The sequence below is a fragment of the Silene latifolia genome, chromosome 6, assembly GCF_048544455.1.
Source record: "Silene latifolia isolate original U9 population chromosome 6, ASM4854445v1, whole genome shotgun sequence".
NCBI classification, from domain to species: domain Eukaryota; kingdom Viridiplantae; phylum Streptophyta; class Magnoliopsida; order Caryophyllales; family Caryophyllaceae; genus Silene; species Silene latifolia.
In genome coordinates this window covers 94,195,393-94,220,975 of record NC_133531.1, presented here as the reverse complement: position 1 = coordinate 94,220,975, position 25,583 = coordinate 94,195,393, and positions in this window count along the sequence as shown.

Below are 25,583 nucleotides of genomic sequence, written 5' to 3'. Positions count from 1 at the left end.
GAAATGAAATGCACACAACGAAAAATAAATCTCCGGATTGCCTTCCGGGTAGCGCTAGCTTCAGTCAGGTCCCAGCTCGACCTTCTTTTCTTTGAGGCTCTCTAATTAGTCGCAATAAAAACAGCTCAAAGCGCGCAGCATTAGATCGTACATCTGCGCATGTGCTACACAGAAGCATAAGTAGCACCATAGTGGATTGAAGAAATAGGAAATAAAAATATGTAAACATTTAAGTCTAACAAATTTCCTATGCGAGCTCCTAAATTTATCCACAAAATAAAGGAGCGCGGGAGCAATTGTCAATAAAGTGGGGTTCCATTTCAGATTAACAAAATTAAAACGACATGGATGGTGAGAAATCGCTAATTTATTCGTCCACATATGAGGAGGTATAGCTTTAAAATAAGAAGTACGAATCAAATGAGTCAAAATACTATTAAAACAAACAATAACAAAATTATCGTTTACTACCTCAGGTTGGTCGCTCTCAATGACGGAATCATAGATAAAAGAATTTATTACCTCTTCCATGCTAGGAGTAATTACCGACTCAGCTACTTCTTCATCAACCTCCTCGATGGATTTCATCCCGTAAATCTCAGCCTCAAGCGCATCCAGCTCGGCTTTGAATAGGGGAGACTCACCGTATCCATTATTATCGTCAAAATTGTCGTCTAAAACGACCCCAAGTAAAGCATCAATGCTCCCAATGGCCAGACTACTCGATCGAGTAGAATTAACACTCGATCGACCACTTTCCTCCTGCGTTTCACTTGATCGAGTAGAAATTTCACTCGATCGAGCACTTTCTTCTGGGAATCCACTCGATCGACTAATATTAGTCACTCGATCGAGTGATTCCTCCCGTACTGAAAATCCTCGTGTAAGGCAGTGAAATGTGATAGAAACTCGTCGTCCGAGTCATAAAAGTCATCCTCGGATTGGGCAACACGGTTTCCTCGGGGAAAAACCCCTCTCGGAAGGTATACCTCTTCGGTTGCCAATTATCCGACTCAGCTGCTAACTGAGCAATTTCAGACTCCAGCTCAATGATTTGAGCATCCATACGTCTATCACTCTCTTGCCTCATGGATACGAATTTCTTCATTAAAGACCTCAGTTCTGCAACCTCTTCTTCTTGTATCTCAGCTGCTAACTGAGCAATGTCAGTTTTGAGCTTATCAAGTCGCGAAAAAGTGCGTCTATCATAATCTTGCCTCACTCGATCATAATCTTGCATTTGAGATGCAAGTGTCTCCAATAAAGATTTCAGCTCCGCAATTTCTTCTTCTTGTATATCAGGAAGATCTTGTTGCGGTGGCCATTGATAGGGTGGATGTGGCGGTGCAATTACAGCTGCATTGTGCTCAGCAGAACCACATCTCCCGTAGCAAATCACCGGCTGTTCCATATAATAGGACATCGGTGATGGGTCAAAGGTACTCAAGCCTTCCCTTTGACGATCTTTCACCTAGAACTGTCTAGGTAGTACCTGTAAGGCCTATCAAAACAGCACTAAAGGAAAGATTAGAACGACCGCAAGGGAAAAATCCCCTGAGGCTAAAAACAGACAAAAATTAAACAAGTAAATAATTATTTGCCTCCCCGGCAACGGCGCCAAAATTTGATACGGTCGTTTCTGTACCAAAAATAAATACCTATCTACTACTAACAGAAGTCAGCGGTAAGTAGGATCGATCTCCAAAGGGAGGCGGTTTACTATATACTTGTCTATTCTATCTGTCTAATGTCACAAATGGGGGTTTTGATTGCTTTGACTAAACTAAATAAGCTAAGGCAAGAGGGAAAGGAGTGCGAGAAATTAACAATAAGAGAAGGAAATATGCTAGGAGTCGGTCTACCGTGGCAGCTACACTATCGGGTCAACTGAGCCAATTAAACTATTGTTAAGAAGAGCGAGGTCGTCACCTTTCGGTCCTTAAACCACCCTAGGGTCTCCTAACTTAGCTTTCGCCCTAATTAGGTATCACCTATTGTAATTAAGCAAGCCTTCCCTTCCAATCTTTCGATCCAGGTCGGGGTTAACTAGATAAATGGTCTCCTGCATGCATACATTCAACCTAATAACAATTATATTGCCTAATACAATTCTTATCGCAAGGCTAATATAATCAAGTCAATCCTATCAAATTGCTACCACGGCTTCCCTAATCCTAACATACTAAGGAATTTAGCTAGACATGGCTTGATTTCACTACTTTATGGTCCATTCCTGCAAATAAGACAAAATAACCCAAAGTAGCATATTCGGGCCATTTCGTAGCATAAAACCACGATAAAAGCATAGAAATACGTGCATAAAATAGGCTAAAAAGACTATATGAAATGCACGTATCAGGATATCTTTTCCCCGCTTTCTAGACTTGGGTTGTTATAACCTAAATTTGTCTATTGTAGTATTCGTTTCATTTCGTTTTTGGCACCCGCGTATTAATCCTTAACTTATAACAAAAAGTTTTTTAAAATCTCACAAATTCCGCTTTAATTTATTAGTTATACTATCCGCTTTATCGCGGGGTGTCACACAAGGGCTTTAACCCCGTCGATTACATGGGATATGCTACCTCCCAACAAGCAGCAACTCATGTCCTCGGTGAGTCCTGAAAAGTTTCTAACTCCTTAGCGAGTGCCGATTTTCAAATGGAAGTTACACAGGTCATTCAAAGATCCTCGCAACATCGTTCATGATCCCGACGGAACGCTCTCCCTAAATGGTTTTCCCGAGAGCCTTGATTAGATGATTTATACCCACGGATTTAATTTAGGACCTCGGCAAATTGGAGTTCGTTGCTCCCTAGCCGAACCTATCAACGTCAACCTGGTTTGAAGTCATTACCAGACAATATCTTGAAATAAGACCGATGTTTCAGGCTATTTCCCACAGTCGATCATTCGACATTCAATATGGCTGGCGAGCCTCACAATGCACATTCAATGTGGCTGGCGAGCCTCACAACGCACATTCAGTATGGTTGGCGAGCCTCATAATGCACATTCAATATGGCTAGCGAGCCTCACAACGCACATTCGACATGGTTGGCGAGCCTCACAACGCACATTTGATATGGCTGGCGAGCCTCACAACGCACATTCGACATGGCTGGCGAGCCTCACAACGCACATTCAATATGGCTGGCGAGCCTCAAAACGCACCTTCAACACAGCTAGCGAGCCATTGCGTGCAAACAAGAAATAATTCAAGGGCATATCCCGAAGATGCCTCAGGTGTGACTCCTTCTTATGGCTGACGAGCCTTTATACGTAATCTAATGGACTTTAAATGACCTGTATCGACAGCCAACAGACTCTAAAATTTTCCCGATGGCAGGTCCTTGTCTCGCATCCCCGAGTCGCCTCGACGTCGCCCTTCCCGACGGCATGTCCTTGGCTAAAACCCTTTTGAGTTGCCTTGACGTCGCAGTGGTCTTCAGGTTGTAATCTTCGATTGACCCAGTATCTGCACCTTCCAAAAACCACCCAATGATAATCAGACTATAACGTATTTTTGGTATGCGTGCGTGGATTAGCTATACATGAGACGGTTTAATGCACTACTCGGATATCAAAAATGATTTCATAAATGGTTTTCTAACTTCATTTGCATTAAAATAACACTATTTAGCGTTAAAACCGTCTTCGAACCCAAAACCGACTCAGAAACCCGCAACTCGAGTCGACCTGAGTCAACCCGAGTCTGGAATGTCAAAAATGATGCAATAAATGGTTTTATCTTGCCATTTGCATTAAAATGACACTAATTAGAGTCAAAACCGACACCGGGCCAAATACCGACTCAAAATTCAAATCCCGACTCAACACGGTTCAAACCCGAGTCAAGCACACAAAGTACCTACCCCAAGTAACACCCAAAATCATCTTATTAGATGCCCATATTGTTACACGACATCCTATTTGATTACCACAAATCAAACCAACCAAACAATGGATAGGGTAAAGGCCACGTCCAAATTGAAAAGGATAAGGCACCCCATTGCGTAGCAGGGTGGCTCGCACCTCAATGGGCGTCTTCCTTAGCCTCCAAGCAAACTCAACCGACCTACCATCCCAAAATTCTCTATAAATACCTACCATCACAGACCACAATACTTACGCAAGCAACTGCCCCCTTACATCTCCCTTAAACTTCTAGACTCAACTTCCTAAGTCACAAAATCAACACCTGTTTTTGACCGACCGATGGAAAACACAAGCCTTACACAATTTGTTTGGTACCGTCACCGTGCATTCGACCGACCCATTCGACCAACTCAACATTAATCAACATGTTTTTCAACAACATATTTTCAACTAATTTTCAAAACAAAATTCTTTTTTAAGGCACTCTTTTAAACTTCTTTGATCGTGAGTAGTCACAACGAGAAAACCGTCTCTAAAGTCGTCTACCTCGCAAACATCAATACACGTAAGTTTGAGGGTGTAAGCAACTCATTTATTTCATGCCCTTGCTGTTTTTATGAGTTTATAAACAAGAACAATGCATAACACGATCCAAAAATAGGAGAACTTGCATAGTAGGGGTGCTCGTGCCTCAATGCCCTCTCAGGCCTTAATCTAGCCATGTTTGTGTTCATCTTTCCGCAACATTTTCCTTTTATTTTCTGTTACGACTTTTACAATTTTAATTCATTTTTATGACAAATATTTTAACCATAAATCACAATCACCCTTGGTTCCTTATACCATGACGGTTTTATACGTGACTCGATGATATTACTTGGTTAATTACATTTTAAAGGGTATTATAACACTCTTTTCTTTTATTTACCATTTTTCTCATTTATTTACAACTGCAAACATATTAGTCATAATTCATAATCATCCTTTCATGTCGGTTTAATCCGAGTACGATGACAAACTTGACTAATTACAAAGAAATGAACTTAACATATTAGTTCATATCAAATATTTTACATTTTTATTTGTAAGCTATACTTTTTGAACGTTCAAATCCGACAACGAATGTTACTAAGATAATGGTTATTATTCCGAGTCATGCAAATCATTTAATCACAAAAGCGGTTTTAAACAACCTTTTTAACAACCAGGAGACGTCCCTTGGGTCGTCGTCTGACTCGCGTCCCAAGAGGCCGTCTGTTTCATATTTCAAAACCTGGATAGGCTCCTTTCCCTCGCCAATAAGCTCGCGCCCTAATGGGGCTGCCTGGCACTGCTCCGGCCTCCTCTTCAGCATTTGTCTATGATGATCCCGATTATGGTTAACCCGAATCTACATGGATCAGATTGACAAGTTTACGTTTTTACAGTTTGTCATTTAAACGCACTTCTTTTCCAAATAAATGGATCGTGTTAAGCATCATAACCCGAATTTGGTAAATAGATGTTTAATTTCCGTTTTCACGTGCGAATCAATCTAAATCCAACTTTGACACCGATTTCTTTATACATGGATAAACAAACTGACTTAGGAAATTCTCACATGTTAGTTTAAACTTTTGGATGTGCATTCATGCATTAAACCGTTTTATCAACTCTTGCATTAAACAATCACGATCGATCAATAGAGGCCGCTAACGCGGGCGGGATTAGGTGTTCGATTAAAGAGCTTCCTGTAGATACCCGTATCCGTCGATATTGGAATTTATAGAGAACCCGACAAACACCCGATGATGATAGGACACGTGTATTCTTTAGCTGTCATTGTCATTATTTGGGCTCGTTTACGATGTAGAATGAGCGTTGTCGACGAAGTATTTTATTAATTTAAATGATATTTAAATGAAATGTTTTTTTAAAGTGAATTCATTTTATTTGTTTTAATTTGAATTTATTTTCTTATGTTTATTTTATTGAAAATAAAATAGATATTTGATTTGAAAAATCATTCTTAAGTTACTTGATTTGAAAAATCAATTTAAATCAATTTATAAATCGTATTTGAAGAACTCGATTTTTACAACGGTTTTATACGCGATTTTGAGCTCGTTTTCAACTCGATTTGAGCATGATTTTCGAAGCAAACTCAATCCAACTCTTGACCCATAACCCAGCCCATCACTCACCCTCATAACCAGGCCCTAACCCCTTCCACAAACCCGTCCTAAACACTCCCCAAACAGCCCGCACAACCAGTTCATACCCCTTACCCGTGTTCAGCATTGCCAAGCCCCAAACCCGCTCCAAACACCACTTAAACCCGTGCCCATTAACCCTAATCCATACCCTAGTATCCTACCCATATTACCCTAGCTTAACCACCAAGAAACACCCCTCCTAAACCCTACACGAGCTCACGAAAGCTGCTGGACAGCAGCAGCGAAACAGAGCAGCCCGACTGCTTGTTGCTCTCTTTTACCCTACTTTAACTCTCTATAAATACCTCCCCTATGCCATACATTCATTCCTCTAAGTTCTACATACATACTACCGTCACTAACCAACATTAAACTCCAGAAAAAAACCCTAATTGCCTCTCAAAACCCTCGACAAAACCGAGACATCCAAACTGAAACAGTTTGTGTCTCTCTCGAAATACAATTCGTTCTCCCTTCAAACCTCCATTAAAATTCGAGTTTCTTGTTCCTAATTAACCACATAACATCCATCTACATCTTAGACAAATATTCACGAGCCAAATTGACCTTGAGAGTACACGAATCCCCTCGAAAAAGCAGTGTCATACACTCTTTTCAAGCGCTTTACCTGTCTGTCCAGTTCTGTTTGTGCTCGTTTTTCGTGCCCAATAACTCAGAACGAGCGTGTTTTGTTTTAATATATTTATTCTAATCTATTTCTAGTTTTCAAAACATCTTTTAAATATAATTTTCACCGTGAAACGAGTGAGAAATTACAGTTTGAAAGTTGCTGTCCAGATTTGCAAAAAAAACGTGTTGTTTGCTTTGTTCCTTCGTCGACGACGGCCTCTCGAGATAAAATCTATCATCGATTACGACCCAAGACGGTGTCAACGATACATGTAAGTTGAGGGTGCATCAAATCCTCCTCTTCTCCTTTTATTTCGTTCTTTTATGTTTGTTTTTTTATTGTTCGTTTTACGTTGTTTATCGTTTTGTTTGTCGTTTGATATCATTAACTATGAAACTAGTTTAGTCTGAGTATGAGTTAAAGTACCACCACGAACACCCGCGTTGACTTGAGATGGGAAAGAAATCCGCCACATCGGTCGGTCGTATCCCCCCGTCTCATTTACATATCCTCGTGTTCAAGGTAGGGCACTAATAAAACGAATCCTAACTTCGTTCCTCGCTTTTGACCCCTTGCTTGTTTCGTTCAATTCGACCTACCCTAGGACCCGTCGCATGTTAGTTCGACCCCTGTTTGTTAACATATGATTCATTTAGACGACTTTAGATCGATTAAATAACCTAATTAGACATGTTAGGGTGCTTCGACACAAGCATTAAAATCGACCAACAATTCTATAACCTAATTGAATGCATCTCTCTTTTCACCTAATTTCTCGCTAGTATAAGAGTGCGTGATTAGCACCTTCTTATTAACACTCGATGAGTTAACTTAATTAGCGAACTTGACCTAATTCGACCCCTTTAGGCCGTGTAGAACACTCGGTTTCAGGCGAAGCTTTCTGACCTCTTTTATCATTAATTTCTAATGTACATCCCATATCGCTTTGAAAATCTATCTAACCTAATGAACCTAACCTAGGAACTAGGGTGGTCGAGTCTGGGGCCGTGTGCTTGGCCGTGCCTTTTGTCATTCTTGCTTCATCTTTATATCGTTTATTCATCGTTGTTTTATATTTTGTAATTACCTTTTGCTTATCGGGTCGTCTCTTGTAATTCACTTGTAATTAGTTTTCTTTTATCGAGCCAAAACCTCTTCAAAAACCTTAGTCTCATTTGGTTAGACGGTTGTGCTCGATTTCATGTAAGAGGGTAGTAAATCGCATGTTGTTTAAAACAACGTGGCCCGGTTTATGCTAATGCAAGCTTTGGTGTGTGACCTAATGTCTAATTCGATGAGATTAAGCGAAAGCACGCATTACGAGGAGTGACCTAAGGCCGTGAGTCATGTAAGCCGTGGGCCACCCCATGTGCACATTTTCCTAGGCCAAATTGGCCGTGTAAGGTGTCGCGTATGATGTCGTATATAGCAATTGTATTTAGATCGAGTTGTATCTTTAATTTCTTGTTGTGTCGGCATGAAATGCCTGGGTTGTAATAGGGTAGATCCCAATGGCTCCCCCATTCCCCTTAAGCCTTGTTTGCTTTGTTTTGTATGATTGTTAGATCAATCAACCCACATGCTAAATTACAACTTTGACAAAGTTAGTTTAGTTGCATTAAACGACATAGAAATTGTTGTCACATGTTAGGGTTTTAAAACGATGTTTGCACATCATATATCGTAGTAGCTACGACCTTGTTTGAAATCCGATACTTGACTTAGTAGAGGCCGTTATTGACGGGCGGGGTTAGGTGTCCTTATGGGCTTCCTAACACGTATCCTCACCCCTTACTCAAGATCTATGGTTTGTGGATCCGTCTAAATACCATTGGATTACGAGAGTCATTCAAATCGAGTGATATAGGGTACAAGTCTTTATCTTTAATCACTCGTAGTCGATTGGCTTTATGCTTTTCGACGAAAGGTGTAAAGTTGACTTGAACGGTTCCAAGTTCCCAAAAAAATTGGTGGCGACTCTAATTTGTCTTAATTCGATTCGAAAGAACCTCGAGTCGATTATGCCTAGTGTGGATCCCACGGACGCGCCTCCCGAGCCTTGTCCACGGTTTGGCGACTCATTGGGAAAAGAGGACTAGTTACACTTTGTTTCTAGGGTCTTTTCCTCCGAGGTGAAACTTGAAAAGAAAGTATTGGAAAGTAAAACATTACTCGTAGTGCTACGATTCATGCATAAACCCTTAAGGACTTTCCCGGGCCGTCCCAGCGTTTCTTTGTGATGCGTGGGGGGCGACGTCCCACTATGCTAGGAACGTGCACATTGCTTGCTTCCACTCCGCCTCGTCTGGGTTCTTGATGGTGGGGACGCTCTTCTAGGTACTCTACCTAAAGGCCCTTGCTCTATAAGACCCAAAAAGGATGGAGGGCATAAACCTTCTTGTAGAAGACTTGCCGAGACTTAGAGATGTCTAGGAGCATACATCCTTATAACATGAGAATGACAATGTGCGAAATGAATTTCCCGAGTCTTTTCAAAATTTTCCGTATCGATTTCAAAACCGAACTTTTGAACTACTTACTTTCACAATAGCATGGTTTTAAAACGCGGAATGCTGCCCAAGTAGGACTAGATTTTTCGGCCCAAAATAAGCTTTTATAACCGGCATGCTGCCCATTTTAAATCTCATTTTCAAATCGATTATTCGTTTTTTCAAATTCAATCCAAAATGTTTCTCGAACCTTAACCAAGCATGAAATGCGTCGAGTCGTGTCCGGGTCCTGGCCGTGTTTGGCTAGGCGTGTTTCGTCCTAAGTATCTAGAACACGACCCTGTTGGGTCACCCAAGCTCACCTCTTGGGATTCGAGTCATGTGGGTCGACCAATTGGTTCAGGATAGTACACAGAAACGCCCAAGCTAGGCCATTTTAGGGCGTTTCACTTAAACCTATGGGCTATGTTGGTCCAATCACGGGTTTAGTCACACCGAGTCCAGTTTAGAATCGAGTTATGATGGTTTGGGTCGTGTCGTTTTGTCGAGTCTAAAACGAATCGAGGTCTAAATGCAACCGTGAGTCGAACCATTTTTGTTAGTCAGTCTTAAGTCGAGTCTTTGTTTGAGTCAAGTTGGTGTCGTGTCCTTAAGTGTGCAGGGGCTCTTACATTCGAATATTGACTCAGTTCGGGGTTTTCTTGTAGAAAGGCCACCAAAAACCCGACGTCAAGCAATGGAAGACGCTGTTAACAAACTCACTGAGGCCGTGAACCTCATGATGACCAGGATGGATGCGATCGAATCTAAGTTGGGTGAGGATTCCCCTCCATCTACCCCACCTCTGACTGATCTGGAGAAACGGTTCAAGTTCATTGAAGACCGTCTGAAACTCTCCCAGGGGAAGAACATCCACTATGAAAATGCTAGGGCCTATGCCCCGGTTCAGGATAAGTTGCCCACAAACATGGTACTCACTGATATCCCAAAGTTTAAGGGCACAGAAGATCCGGTCCACCATGTTAAGGCCTATAAGGGGTACTTAGCACTGAAGGGAGTACCTGCTGACATGCTCTCTGAAATTTTCGCCCAATCTCTGGATGAACACCCGAAGGCGTGGTTCTATAATCTTGACGTTAAGAACTTGCCCACTTTCGAAGATATTACGGTGGAGTTCTGTAAGCACTATGCTGACAATGTCGAGATTCAAACCAACATAAGAACTTTGGAGGTAATGACACAGAAAGAAAAAGAAGGCTTTACTGAATTCCTTGCAAGATGGCGCGCTGAAAGCGTGAAATTAGCCAAGAAGCCTGATGAAGTTGAAATGGTAGATAAGTTCGTAAAGAATCTACGACCTGTTTACCGCAATGCTCTGAAATACCAGAATTTTGGCTCTTTCAAAGAATTGATAAGAATCGGGATAAAGGTAGAACATGATGTCATAAGGGCGCGAGGCCGAAAAGCCGAAAGGGTACCAAGGAGCCTCATCGTCTAAGGGCAAGGCCCCAAAGAACGCCCATATTGATGAAGCCATCAATCTCTTAGAAGGGCAATCGAAGAAGTCGCAGCGCCAAACACCTAGGGCATTCACCGATATCGGATGCACTTATACATACGCTCTCCAAAGGCTCATAGCCCAAGGAAAGCTGAAGCCTATTGGTCCAACTCCGGACCCTCCCGCTGATCAACAAGGTAAATGGTATAAACCAAATGCCTACTGCGCCTTTCATCAAGGGAAAGGCCATGATACTGAAAGGTGTTATCAACTGAAGCACGAAATCCAAGACATGATCGAGAATGGAACACTCCCGATCCCAACTGTTAAACCCAATAACATCACCAATCCATTTGGCAATCATGCCAACTTTGTTTCTGTCGAAGACAATGTCGATTATTCCCATCTTATCCGCCCATGTCACTTGAAAGGGGTGTTTATCGGGAAAATATTTGTGGATTGCTTTGAATTCTTGCCAAACCCGAAGAATGAAATTCAAGTCGGGAGTCTTGCTCCAGAATGTACTCCTATTGTTAACGAAGTTAATAAAAGATAATTCGATTCACCGACCTTCATCATTGGCGTAGATCCTCAGAGGACTACCTCGGGATGGAGGCTGACCATCAAAGGGATCAAGGACAAGAGTCGAGCATCTAAGTTGACAGCTGAACAAGGGAAAGCTCATGACCAGATTTGAAAATTATGAGTCAGGATCTGTTTTCTTATCTTAGTCGAGTCGAGTCTAGGACTTTCTTTTCTTGAATTTGAGTCGTTTGTTCCACGATGACCTATGATGTGTCCTAGGAATCGTTCCTTCGAGTATGTTAAGCATTTGTCATTCCAATAAAAAGTTGCAGTTTTGTTTCTAAATTTGTCTTGTTTTCAATCCTCAATCATTCCGAAAGCATGATAAAATGCACAACACACTCAAAGGCATCCCTGGGGTAGAAATATGTCCCGTTTCAAAATGTAAGGTACACTAGGATCCCGTGTTTGATTCCTTTACCTATTCCATGTCTGGCGGTAGAAAATCTCCATCAAAACCAGTGCTTATGACAAGCTCTTAGATGGTTCTATGACGAACCCGGACTAGCTCCTTGTTTCCCCTATCGATGACGGAAGGCAAGCCTTTTCCCCATAGAATCGTCCCCTCTCAAAGAGAGAAAAAAGACCCACCCGTCTTAACAAGGAATTGTTAGCTCTGACCCAAATTAGTTGGCGAAGCCAAGTTTTCAAGGTATATCCATTTGTGACTAAGATAATGAATAGAAGACCATTTTCAAAGAGAGAAGAAAAAAAAGAAAAGGAATGAAAAGCTGAGAAAAAAGGGACGAGAAACAAAAAGGAAAAAAAGAAAAACGGCAAAAGAAAAAAGAAAAACAAGAATAAAAAGGGAAAAAGAGACGAAGAAAAAAGAAGAAGAAGAGAAAAAGGAAAAGAAATGCCAAAATGTTGATCAAAGTTCAAAGGCGAAGCAAAAATGGTCAGGTAGTACCATCATTAGTTATCCATGCCCCTAAGTCCTTCCCAAGGCATTTATGAGGGAATAGTTAGGGATTCTGAGAATCAATCAGCTTGTGTTAGTACACCCGAGCCTTTAGGTCCAGACATGGAAATTTGAACCCACATCGTTTCCCGACCCATTTGCGCTCGGGTTTCATCAAACCTAAGACACCATTTCCAAACACGTTATAAGCCATAGCCCTTGGCCTTAACACCACAAAACGAACCATCAGAATGATGGTTTACCTTTCAAACCTATTTTTACCAAGCTCCACATCCCAAAGAACCACAACCTTTTGTACCAACCCTAGACACGGGATTTAACAGTACCTTACAGGCTAGAATGGGATACGACATGATACCTTAGGTGAAACCTTCGAGTGTGTACACACAATCAATATGCCAGGTTTATGCACCTTGATCGAACTACGTCGGATTTGATTTCGCTTCACGCGAATACGTAGGCAGTCCTTCAGAACAAGGGATTCAATCCACTCATCAACCAAGTTGTCATCTTGTCGGTTTCTTACGGGTCTAAACCAAGTCCAAATGAAGCCACCTTTGTTTGAGTTGGTCTTAATACTCGATGTAAGCTAGGATAAGGATATAGGTTCAGATGAGTAATGTCAAGTCTCGGAATGAGCTTTATCTAACGGTGTAGGCAAAGATGCTCAGTCAGATAGATGTGGGTTTTTGTTGGGAACAGAAAATATGAAAAACCCGCTGAAAAGAAAGAAGGCGTGGAAGAAAAATAGTAAAAGCCCGCTGAAAAGAAAGAAGGCGGTGGCAAGAAATGATGAAAACTCGCTGAAAAGAAAGGAGGCGAGGAGAAGAGTGACGGAATGTTCACAACAAGAGTGATGTGTGATGTCTAAGTATATATTCTCATAGAATCAACCTGTGTTTAGTGTCTGGGCGAAGCCAACGTTGTTGCTCCGTGAGTTTAATCCACCCTGTCAATGCCAAGTGATCTTGATTCCCATGTGCCCTCGGGAGCACGACCATGCCAATACGATATCTCCTTCCCAAGTTCGACGACCTTGTGATTCCCATTTGCCATCTTTTGGCACCAGAATGGCTAATTTACATTTCTACCCCCAACAAGTCAATAATCGAATTAAAACCCGTGCACACTTACGGTTTTATTTTCCTTTTTTGTTTTATGGTAGCGGGCTACGCCCACGTGGTTTACGAGTCATACAGAGTGTCTGAGTCGTATTTCATGCTCACCCATCAAGGTTCGATTTCAAAAAAAAAAATGTTTCAAAATTCCAAAAACAAAAGAAAAACTTTTTGCGAATTATGTAGTGGTCGATGATCTAATCCTTCAAAATTCAAAAAAAAAAAAAATTTCAATTTTTGAAGTGCCGATGGCCCAATTATTCAAAATTTTCAAATTCAATTTTCGGGTCGATGACCCAATATTTTAAATAATCCAATTTTAAGATCGATGATCCAAATGTGCTTATGTGATGATTATTGCTTGTACATTTTCTATGTTTCAAATATAGCAGGATATGCTTCAACTGGGGGCTCTAAAGTCTTCGACTTTAGAGCCATCACAAACTGGGGGCTCTGAAGCCGTTGGCTTCAGAGACCATTATCAAGATGAAAAGGATGACATCCACCAAGAATTCAATTCAATACAAGAGTATGAAATGGAAGAATTCCTTAGCTGAAAGCAAATGATGAAAGCGGCGGCAACCTCCTCGGAAAGTCCCGTCCCATTTGAGCAAATGCCAGCAGATGATAAGCTTTGGGCAAGTGTCAACAGATGATGAATTTTGGACAAATGCCAGCAAATGATAAACTTTGGGCATGTGTCAGCAGTTGCCGAACAACGACGCGGATTTGATTCCGTCAGAAACGGATACGTAGGCGCCTAAGGATAAGGCTCAATCCATCCTATATGCAACTTTATGGGTCGACGACCAACGACGATAATTTGACACAACAGAAGCAAGAGTCAATCCCCAGCGAAGTTTCAGGTATGATCTCTTCTTATGGCTGGCGAGCTTATATACGCAAGTCTAATGGACTATAAACGACCCGAAATCCTCGGTCGAGAGGGACCTGGGGTATACTTTGACTTTCGCCTTGTCCAAGCCTCAGTCAAAGTGGGGGCTCTGTAGATACCCGTATCCGTCGATATTGGAATTTATAGAGAACCCGACAAACACCCGATGATGATAGGACACGTGTATTCTTTAGTTGTCATTGTCATTATTTGGGCTCGTTTACGATGTAGAATGAGCGTTGTCGACGAAGTATTTTATTAATTTAAATGATATTTAAATTAAATGTTTTTTTAAAGTGAATTCATTTTATTTGTTTTAATTTGAATTTATTTTCTTATGTTTATTTTATTGAAAATAAAATAGATATTTGATTTGAAAAATCATTCTTAAGTTACTTGATTTGAAAAATCAATTTAAATCAATTTATAAATCGTATTTGAAGAACTCGATTTTTACAACGGTTTTATACGCGATTTTGAGCTCGTTTTCAACTCGATTTGAGCATGATTTTCGAAGCAAACGCAATCCAACTCTTGACCCATAACCCATCCCATCACTCGCCCTCATAACCAGGCCATAACCCCTTCCACAAACCCGTCCTAAACACTCCCCAAACAGCCCGCACAACCAGTCCATACCCCTTACCCGCTCCAAACACCACTTAAACCCGTGCCCATTAACCCTAATCCATAACCTAGTATCCTACCCATATTACCCTAGCTTAACCACCAAGAAACACCCCTCCTAAACCCTACACGAGCTCACGAAAGCTGATGGACAGCAGCAGCGAAACAGAGCAGCCCGACTGCTTGTTGCTCTCTTTTACCCTACTTTAACTCTCTATAAATACCTCCCCTATGCCATACATTCATTCCTCTAAGTTCTACATACATACTACCGTCACTAACCAACATTAAACTCCAGAAACAAACCCTAATTGCCTCTCCAAACCCTCGACAAAACCGAGACATCCAAACTGAAACAGTTTGTGTCTCTCTCGAAATACAATTCGTTCTCCCTTCAAACCTCCATTAAAATTCGAGTTTCTTGTTCCTAATTAACCACATAACATCCATCTACATCTTAGACAAAGATTCACGAGCCAAATTGACCTTGAGAGTACACGAATCCCCTCGAAAAACAGAGTGTCATACACTCTGTTTTCGCGGCTTTTCCTGTCTGTCCAGTTCTGTTTGTACTCGTTTTTCGTGCCCAATAACTCAGAACGAGCGTGTTTTGTTTTAAGATCTTTATTCTACTCTATTTCTAGTTTTCAAAACATCTTTTAAATCTAATTTTCACCGTGAAACGAGTTAGAAATTGCAGTTTGAAAGTTGCTGTCCAGATTTGCAAAAAAAACGTGTTGTTTGCTTTGTTCCTTCGTCGACGACGGCCTCTCGAGATAAAATCTATCATCGATTACGACCCAAGACGGTGTCAACGATACATGTAGGTTGAGGGTGCATCAAATCCTCCTCTTCTCCTTCTATTTCGTTCTTTTATGTTTTTTTTTTATTGTGCGTTTTACGTTGTTTATCGTTTTGTTTGTCGTTTGATATCATTAACTATGAAACTAGTTTAGTCTGAGTATGAGTTAATGTACCACCACGAACACCCGCGTTGACTTGAGATGGGAAAGAAATCCGCCACATCGGTCGGTCGTATCCCCCCGTCTCATTTACATATCCTCGTGTTCAAGGTAGGGCACTAATAAAACGAATCCTAACTTCGTTCCTCGCTTTTGACCCCTTGCTTGTTTCGTTCAATTCGACCTACCCTAGGACCCGTCGCATGTTAGTTCGACCCCTGTTTGTTAACATATGATTCATTTAGACGACTTTAGATCGATTAAATAACCTAATTAGACATGTTAGGGTGCTTCGACACAAGCATTAAAATCGACCAACATTTCTATAACCTAATTGAATGCATCTCTCTTTTCACCTAATTTCTCGCTAGTATAAGAGTGCGTGATTAGCACCTTCTTATTAACACTCGATGAGTTAACTTAATTAGCGAACTTGACCTAATTCGACCCCTTTAAGCCGTGTAGAACACTCGGTTTCAAAGTAAGCTTTCGACCTCTTTTATCATTAATTTCTAATGTACATCCCATATCGCTTTGCAAATCTATCTAACCTAATGAACCTAACCTAGGAACTAGGGTGGTCGTGCCTGGGGCCGTGTGCTTGGCCGTGCCTTTTGTCATTCTTGCGTCATCTTTATATCGTTTATTCATCGTTGTTTTGTATTTTGTAATTACCTTTTGCTTATCGGGTCATCTCTTGTAATTCACTTGTAATTAGTTTTCTTTTATCGAGCCAAAACCTCTTCAAAAACCTTAGTCTCATTTGGTTAGACGGTTGTGCTCCAATTCATGTAAGAGCGTAGTAAATCGCATGTTGTTTAAAACAACGTGGCCCGGTTTATGCTAATGCAAGCTTTGGTGTGTGACCTAATGTCTAATTCGATGAGATTAAGCGAAAGCACGCATTACGAGGACTGACCTAAGGCCGTGAGTCATGTAAGCCGTGGGCCACCCCTTGTGCACATTTTCCTAGGCCAAATTGGCCGTGTAAGGTGTCGCGTATGATGTCGTATATAGCAATTGTATTTAGATCGAGTTGTATCTTTAATTTCTTGTTGTGTCGGCATGAAATGCCTGGGTTGTAATAGGCTAGATCCCAATGGCTCCCCCATTCCCCTTAAGCCGTGTTTGCTTTGTTTTGTATGATTGTTAGATCAATCAACCCACATGCTAAATTACAACTTTGACAAAGTTAGTTTAGTTGCATTAAACGACATAGAAATTGTTGTCACATGTTAGGGTTTTAAAACGATGTTTGCACATCATATATCGTAGTAGCTACGACCTTGTTTGAAATCCGATACTTGACTTAGTAGAGGCCGTTATTGACGGGCGGGGTTAGGTGTCCTTATGGGCTTCCTAACACGTACCCTCACCCCTTACTCAAGATCTATGGTTTGTGGCTCCGTCTAAATACCATTGGATTACGAGAGTCATTCAAATCGAGTGATATAGGGTACAAGTCTTTATCTTTAATCACTCGTAGTCGATTGGCTTTATGCTTTTCGACGAAAGGTGTAAAGTTGACTTGAACGGTTCCAAGTTCCCAAAAAACTTGGTGGCGACTCTAATTTGTCTTAATTCGATTCGAAAGAACCTCGAGTCGATTATGCCTAGTGTGGATCCCGCGGACGCAGTTCCCGCAGGCCTTGTCCACACTTCCCAATACATACCCTCACCCCTTACGCAGAACCTTTGGATAGTGGATGAGCTTATCTGGGATGTACGAGAGTCATTCTAGCGATAGGATGCTAAAGGGGGATGAGTCCTTATCTTTAGTACCTATGTCAAACACCGCTTTTGTGCCTCGGTTGACCTAGGTATAAAATGGATTCGAAAGGGTTCCAAGAATCCTACAAATGCTTGGTGGCGACTCCGAACATCTCTGCATCGTTTCGAGACCTTGACCGAGATGAAACCGACTGATCTAAAACAATCCGGTCGAAAGCAATTTTACGCCACCGAGCGTGGCTTTCAGACCGCTGGGTCCACAGATTGGCTGGGCGTCGCAGGTGGCCTATGTCAATAGATGTTCTGCAATATCCCTGTCAATCCCTAGCATATCCTTGTAAGACCAAGCGAATACGTCTTTGAACTCGTGTAGGATGTCAATGAAACTGGCCCTTGCAGTTGGGTTTAGGGTCGTCCCTATCCTAAGTTCTTGGGGTTCCAACTCCATTCATATTTTGATAGGTTCGGTGTTTTTTTATAACTGGTGCCCCTTCCCTCTCTTCTAGTATTTCTTTAATTATATAGGGAGGCAATTCGATTAAGTCTGGGTCAGGATCATCCTCATTATCATCGTAAACAGAATTGCATTCAGAATAACACAAGAAGTAAGCAGAATCAGATTTATGCATATTACAGTTTGAAAATAGCTGAAACAAAGAAGCCATATGCGAGTAGTTAGTGGCGGTAAAGGGACAGTTGCTGGGACATTCCCCATGCTACTGTTACTAGGCGATACTATGATACTATGCTAGGAGAAACAAAAGGGTGGGGAGTGATGATAGGAGGAGACTTTGTAGCCACTTCTCTAGACTTAGATTCCGACTCCGACTCTGATTCTGACTCTAACTCGAATTCATCGTCTTTGGGTTCTCCTTTGAATATCTCTCCTTCTCCAGTAGTGACCCTGAAGAGTTTTCCTTGATTGTTGGTCCACTTTATCCACTTTCTCCATCCTTTCTGCTGATTTGAGCTGGTGTCAGTGATCAGTGTTGTAGGGTTGAAATGGTCATCTTGAAGTATCATGGTAAAGATCTCATCCTGCGCTGCCTTGACGAATCGATCCTCTCCAAATAGAACGATTACAGCTTGTTTGTCGAGACAAGGTATCTGACGTGTTTTGACGGTAGGAACCATTTCTAGAGGAATGAAGTAGCAATCGTGGAAGACCTCGATTCCAGCTAGTTGATTGCCTCTGTACCACCATGGTTTGGGAAATCCATAAATATATTCACCATCCCCTTCCCTGACGAAGTACCCATTTAGTGTAGGGAGATAGGATTGCATTTGGACTCCCTTACTTTTGCGATTCTGAACTTGAGTAAGCATTTTGAAGGTTTTGGCCTTCGTGGGCTTGTACCCCAAGCCTAGTGGTATCTTTTGGGAGTTACCTTCCTTAAAAGGTGTAAAGGTACTCTCTCTGATAGGGTTTAGTGGCATTCCTGGGAAGTATCCTTGGGATTTGAGTATGTGGTTGACCACTAAGTTTGAGTATGGGTTGAAGTACAAGCGAACCAGCTCGCTCTCTATAAGGTTTATGATTTGAAATCCTCCAAGCTCGTGCACTGGATCTATAACTACTTGGTTCATTGACATTTTCTCTATTACGGACTTGATAGGTGATGAAGTGATTGTCACTACCTTGCCATCTAGAGGGATCTTGATCTTTTGGTGTAAGGTGGATGTCACTGCTTTGAAAGCATGAATCCAGGGCCTACCTAGAAGTATATTGAAAGATGCCTCGATGTCCACTATCTGAAAATTAACTTTTCGCTCGATTGGCCCATTGGCCACAGTAAGGTTAATTAGCCCCACTACTTTACGTCGCGTTCAATCGTATACCCGAACGCCTTTGTTAGTAGAAGTCCAGTCCGATTCTTTCATGCCTAACTTGTATGCTGTCTTTAGTGGTATGACATTGACTGCGGAGCCATTATCCACCAAAGTCATTGGTACATTTTTCTTCAAGCATGTGACTGTGATGTATATAGCGAGGTTATGAGTGACGCCAAAGGGAGGCAGGTCCTCATTTGAGAAAGTAACTGGGTTACTTAGCTTGATTGAGTGTTGGAATAGTAGGTTGACGACATCATTGGGTGTAGAGTCGTGTACTACGTTCAATTTAGCCAATGCTTGCAGTAAAGCCTGGCGATGAGGAAATGAACTTGCAACTAGTTGCCAGACTGAAAGATCAGCCTTTGTCTTTTGAAGTTGCTTTAGTAAATGGTTAGTAGATGTATCTTTGCCATCATTTGGTGTGATGACATTGATGTTAGTAGTTGGACCATTAGCAACTGGACCACTCGTTTGTCTTGAGTGACTTTTTGATATGGACGTCTCGAGCGAGTAAGGTGGTCTACATCTTGATCTTCACTAGCCTTGACTAGAGGATGGTCTTTGAGGTAAACATCTTCATCGTCATCCGCCCATATTCCATTGACGATACTAAGCTCTCTCAAGCTTATGATTTCAGCTTCTAGGCTGATTATTTGCTCGACTAGATTGTCGGTCACTGCGATCACTTCTTGCATTATGGATCCTTGAGATAGGATTGGAACCATTGGCATGTCTCTGTTGGAATATATGTCCTCCGACAATAATGCGATCACAACTGTTGATCATGATGATCACATGTTTAAGTCTCATTTTAAAGAATACAATTGGGAAGTAAATTTTACTGTCAACTGGTCCACACATATCGGTAATGATTGGCTGACTAGAGTTTGACATTACTGTCGTGAGACGGTGGTGACCAGTTGATCCCCTTAGGTCATACCTATAGGGTAACACTCTTAATTGATCATTTAATTGATCGTATGACGATACTGGTCAATTAAATTACTTAAAATTGACGGACGATTTTGGAAGTTATATTTACGTGTCTTATTGAAATTTGATTAAATAAGATACGGTCTAAGTAATCGAATTGTTTTATTACTTAGATGAAATTATTGTTTAAGGAAACAATTGCATTTTAATGAATAAATCATTATAAATACAAAATGTTGTGATTTATAATTGGTAAACTATTTTGGTACAAGTAATTATGAATTACTAAGTCGATTTTGTATATGACGTATTTTTATTAATGCGTTGAGTTTTAATATGTTAAAAATACATAACAATTTTATGTGACATGTGACATGTGACATATGACAAATTGACAAATTGACAAAGATAAAATGGAACCCATTTTACCTTCATATGTGCCGAAAATAAGGAGGGATTATTAGGCATATTGGTGTTAATAATGTTTAAGTGGAAGGCATAATCATAAGCCCTAACTTATAGCCTTACATGCCTACTTTTATGGGTAAGAGAAAATGCCATGCATTGGACATACCCAACCCCTCCTACCCGGTTTTCCTAGTCAAAAGGCCAAGGGTCTTTTGCTCATATTATCATCTAATTCACTACATGCAAAGTGTGTGGTATTATTCATTCATCATCTAAAAATTAGAATTTTAGAAAGATAAAAATCTTCCTTCTCCTCCCTCTCTCTTAATCGAAACATAGAGAGACCAAATAATTTTTGGGTCAATTTTTATACAAAATTAATATTGTTCTAGTAATAATAATATTAATTTTATTAAGTTGTTATCTTGGGTATAAAACCTTGGGAGGGATTCTCTTCTTGAATCCTTGTTCATCCAATTAAGGAGAGCTCAAGAACAAGAGAGTAGGAGAACTCTCTTGTGCCCTTTGATCCGAAATATCAATGTAAGCATGAAGATTTCTTCCTTATTTTTACTTATAGTTTGAATGCATAAGATCATCTTTTAATTTATGACTAAATTAAAATTATAACATATATGAATATGTTGAGTAAAGAGATTTAGATTACTAACAGTCTCCCCTAGGTATAGTGCTTAGATTGCGTAGGCATGCCATTGTAGCTTCTAGCTCTGAAACTTGTCTACTTACACCCTTTGCCCATGCGACAAAATCAACGATAGTATGGGAGATGGTGGAATAATTGGCCTTATTTTCTAGTGCATTGACCTCATCTTCAGCTAGAGAAATGAGGTGTGAACAATCCAAGGTGGATTCCTCATCTGTGATCATTAGAATTCTAAGAGGATTCTAAGTATTTCTAGGCTTGCTTGCAGGAGGTATAGGCAAACACCCATCTTCAATCATACCTGAATGGCATGCTTCATCAATTTGAAGCAATTCTCTGTATCATGCCCTTTGCCCCCATGGTACTTGCAGTAGGCATTCTCATCCCAGAACCTTGACTTCTTATCTAGGTCAGGTGTGGGTCCTATGGGTTGGAGTTTGCCTTGTTTCATCAATCTTTTTAGAGCATTGGAGTACGAGTCACCAACGTTGGTGAACTTCCTCTGCGGGTTATTCTTCTTACTAGATGATTCGACAAGGTTGACCTCGTCGGTCTTGCTAGTGGAGCCATAAGAACGACTCGTTGTGCCTTGATATCCGCGACCTACCGTTTTGGACAGGAGTCCTTTACGGATGTGGTCTTTAATTCTTGTTCCTAGCATAGTTAAGTCTTTGAAAGACTTTATGTTTTGGTACCTTAGATGGTTCGCATAGATTGGCCTTAAATTGTCCACGAACTTTTCAACAAGAGTAGCTTCGTCTTGGCGTTCGACGAGTTGCGTGCTAGTCTTTCTCCACCTACTTAGGAAGTCGGTGAAACCTTCTTTCTCATTTTGGGTAAGAACCTCTAGAGTGCGCATATTGACTTGAATTTCAGCATTATCTGCATACTGTTTGGTGAACTCAATTGCAGCATCGTCCCAAGTAGGAACTTTCTTGTGATCCAAGGAGTAGAACCATTGCCTAGCAATAGTATCAAGAGATGAAGGAAAGATCCTTAAGAACATCTCTGGCTTATTGCCATTGATAGGCATATAATCTTTGAATGCACGAATAAGGTTCAAAGGGTTTTTATGCCCCGTAAACTTCGGGATGTCAGTCATGTTGAAGTTAGTTGGCAGTTGAGCATTTACTGCCTCATATTTGCGACTGTTTTCCCTACATATGGCATCTCTTTTGAGATACATTAGTTGCTCCTCCAAATACTGGAGTCGGTTTTCAGCTTCAGTAGGACCTGGTGGAAGATTGACTACTGGTTGTTCAAAGGGTGGAGGATTATCATGTATGAGCGCGTCAGGAATAGGACCCTCCGCAGGAGGAAGTCTAGTTTCTACAGCAACAATACGGCCTTCGATAGCGTTAAGGCGAGTGTAAGCTTGGTCTTGGCTTGTCTGGAGACGAAGGAGTGCAGCTAGGATTTGATCATTACCATTTGCGGGTTGTTCGGGTTGACCATTAACGCTTCCATGACTAGTTCCCACCATTTTGGACTGAGGATAAGAGATCGACGATGAATCAAAACACGATCGACCATTTTTGCACACTTACTCAAAAAAGAATCGACTCGTAAAGTGGGTGTGTGCCACTGTGTCAAGTGGAATTTGAAAATGACAAAGTTTGAAATGTTTGTCCTAGACAACTGTAGTGTAGTTGTAGCAGTGCTAACTCGAAGTGAGTTTTGAAATGGGTTTGAGGCCCGAAGTTTGACTTGACATTTCGACAGTGTTTCGGCTTATTCTGCGCTGTTTTAGGCCATTTTTGAAAATGTTTATATTTTGAAAAGAATTTTATTTTACAAAATTTCGTCATGGTTTTGTTTACAAATGGTGATCACGTATATGATACAAACATACATATGGGCATTATAACGGTATGCTGAGTGCATTTAAAGGGTTTTGGCTTAAAAAGGTGAGTTGCCATACCAAGAAATCAAACCCTAGTTTGTGGAGAGGTCCGTTCCAAACATGAGTAAGGTTGGTTCCTAGTCCATTTCCTCGAGTAGTGAAAGCTCTCGATACAAACATGAGTATGTACCGCAGTATGGTTGACGTCAATCGCTATCCATCTTTAGGCCAAGATAGAAATTTGGACCGTCCGGACGGGATGATTGGTCAAATGGGTTTGTTTAGGGCTTAAGAAGACCAAATGAAACGACCTAAGAAGGTCGAGTAATGAAAATCGGCAACTGTCTCGTATAAACTATTCCCTAAACTTGTTCAAGTTTCACCCTGGGTAACACGTAAGTGTATCATCCCCAGTGGAGTCGCCAAACTTTGGACAGGGGCCACCCGCGCGTTGTGGTTTTGAGGCGGCGGCAGTTCTCCCACGAAACCTTGGTTTGCCAAAGCACGTCATGGGCCGCTACCGATTGGTGAGGCATTGAAACCGGTGAAAGGTTGAATAAGCCTGCATTTTTGGAGTTGCCACCAATTTATTGTGGAAAAATCGGAAACCATTCGAATACCTTGGGTCATGTCAAGACACAAAGTAATGACATGAACACTAAGAACTTGTTACCCTTAGCATTCTATGTTTAAAATGACTCTCGAGATGCCAATGGGCACGGATGTCCAGAGATAACAGGAGTAAGGGGTGAGGGTACGTATCAGGAAGTTCATTAATTCGAACACCTAATCCCGGCCGCCTCGATAGCGGCCTCTACTGCTGATTAGGGAAGTCATTCGTATTTGATATGTCGTCCATGTAATTTATGGAATGCAACAAACATGGATTAATCCTAGCATGTGAAATTAGACTATGTCGGTGAACACGTGTTTTAGCAAATAATTTGGTCGAAGTAAATGTTAGATTCAATACATGTGAATGCCATACAATTAAATCATACATAATAATAATTAAGTTAAGCGAATTACAATAATTAAAATTACAAAAATTAAAAGCTTTATTTGATCTACGTCAAAAGCACGCTCAAAGACGAGATTTCGAAGAAGAAAATAAAAGGAAAATAAAATTAGAATTAAAATATGAAAATATGTCAGATTAGAGGTGATAATATGAATAATAGTTTATTTAACCATAATTAGGAGCTACGTCAAAGCGAGAAAGAGTTTAGAGGCAGAAACCAACCCAGAACAGGCGCAACATCTGCTGCGTCCTTTGGAAGAGGCGCAACACTTCATGCGTCTGTTCTCGAGCTGGGTTCTGGCTGTGAAGTCAGAATTGCAACACTGTTATTGTTCGTAGGTAGATTTAAGATGGATTATCGATATTAGACTCGAATTGAAGTGTTTTAACCGATTATATGTATCTGGGCAAGTCATAAAACGAATTAAAACGAGAAATTACAGCGGTTTACATGATTATGAGTATACGATGAACTCATGTCGGAAATACAAAAAGGCAAAACTTGAGGTTAGATTAAGATGAAACTGGACGAATAAGACTCGGAAGAAAACTTATGAATCCAATTGGGACTCCAGAACCTCGACATTAACAAGTCGAAACCCCGAAGAATCGATTTGAGTTAAAACGGCGAAAACCCGCAAGTATTGAATTACTCGGGATTAAGGACGAATTAAGCATTGTAATTAAAAGGGAGTTGTTAAAATGAAAGAATAAGAAAAGGAGGAAATTTGCAGGAAGTCGAGGAAGAAGAAGAGGAGCAGGAGCAGCATGCAGCCTCTTGAAGAGGCGCGGCAAAGCTGCGATCCTTCCTGAAGGCGCAGCTACTGCTGCGTTTCTTTTCGACGTCTGAGCTCTGCTGTTTTGTTAAAACGGCTTTAAAAGGTGGATTTTAAATCGGTTTTCGAACGTGCTCTTAATATAGATTTACATTAATTGATACAAAATAAAAGTACAATAATAAAATGGGATTTACACCCTCAGACTTACATGTTTGACGAAAAGAGATTAAGGAAAGTTACCGTTTAGTGATTGCTTGACTCGAATATGCGTGGAAAGTGCCCTCGTTAGAGGATTTAGTAGATTGATTAGGTTGATTAAAGGTGGAGTTGGTCAAGTTGGTCGGTCTATGCAACGTGACTGGGACTCAGAATGATCTGAGCTTACGTTGTTGAATGATCAAGCACGTAGGCGTCGAAAGGCAATAGCGTAGTCTAGAATGCAAAGAGAGAAAAAGAAAGGGCGGAACACTCGCGTGCCAAACATGGAGGCCGAAGGCCTCTATTTATACTAAACATATGGAAGAGTTTTGGAATGACACGGATTTGGAAACAAATCTCGAAAATATTCGGGAAAATGCGAAAAGAGAACTGGAGAAGAGGCGCAGCAAC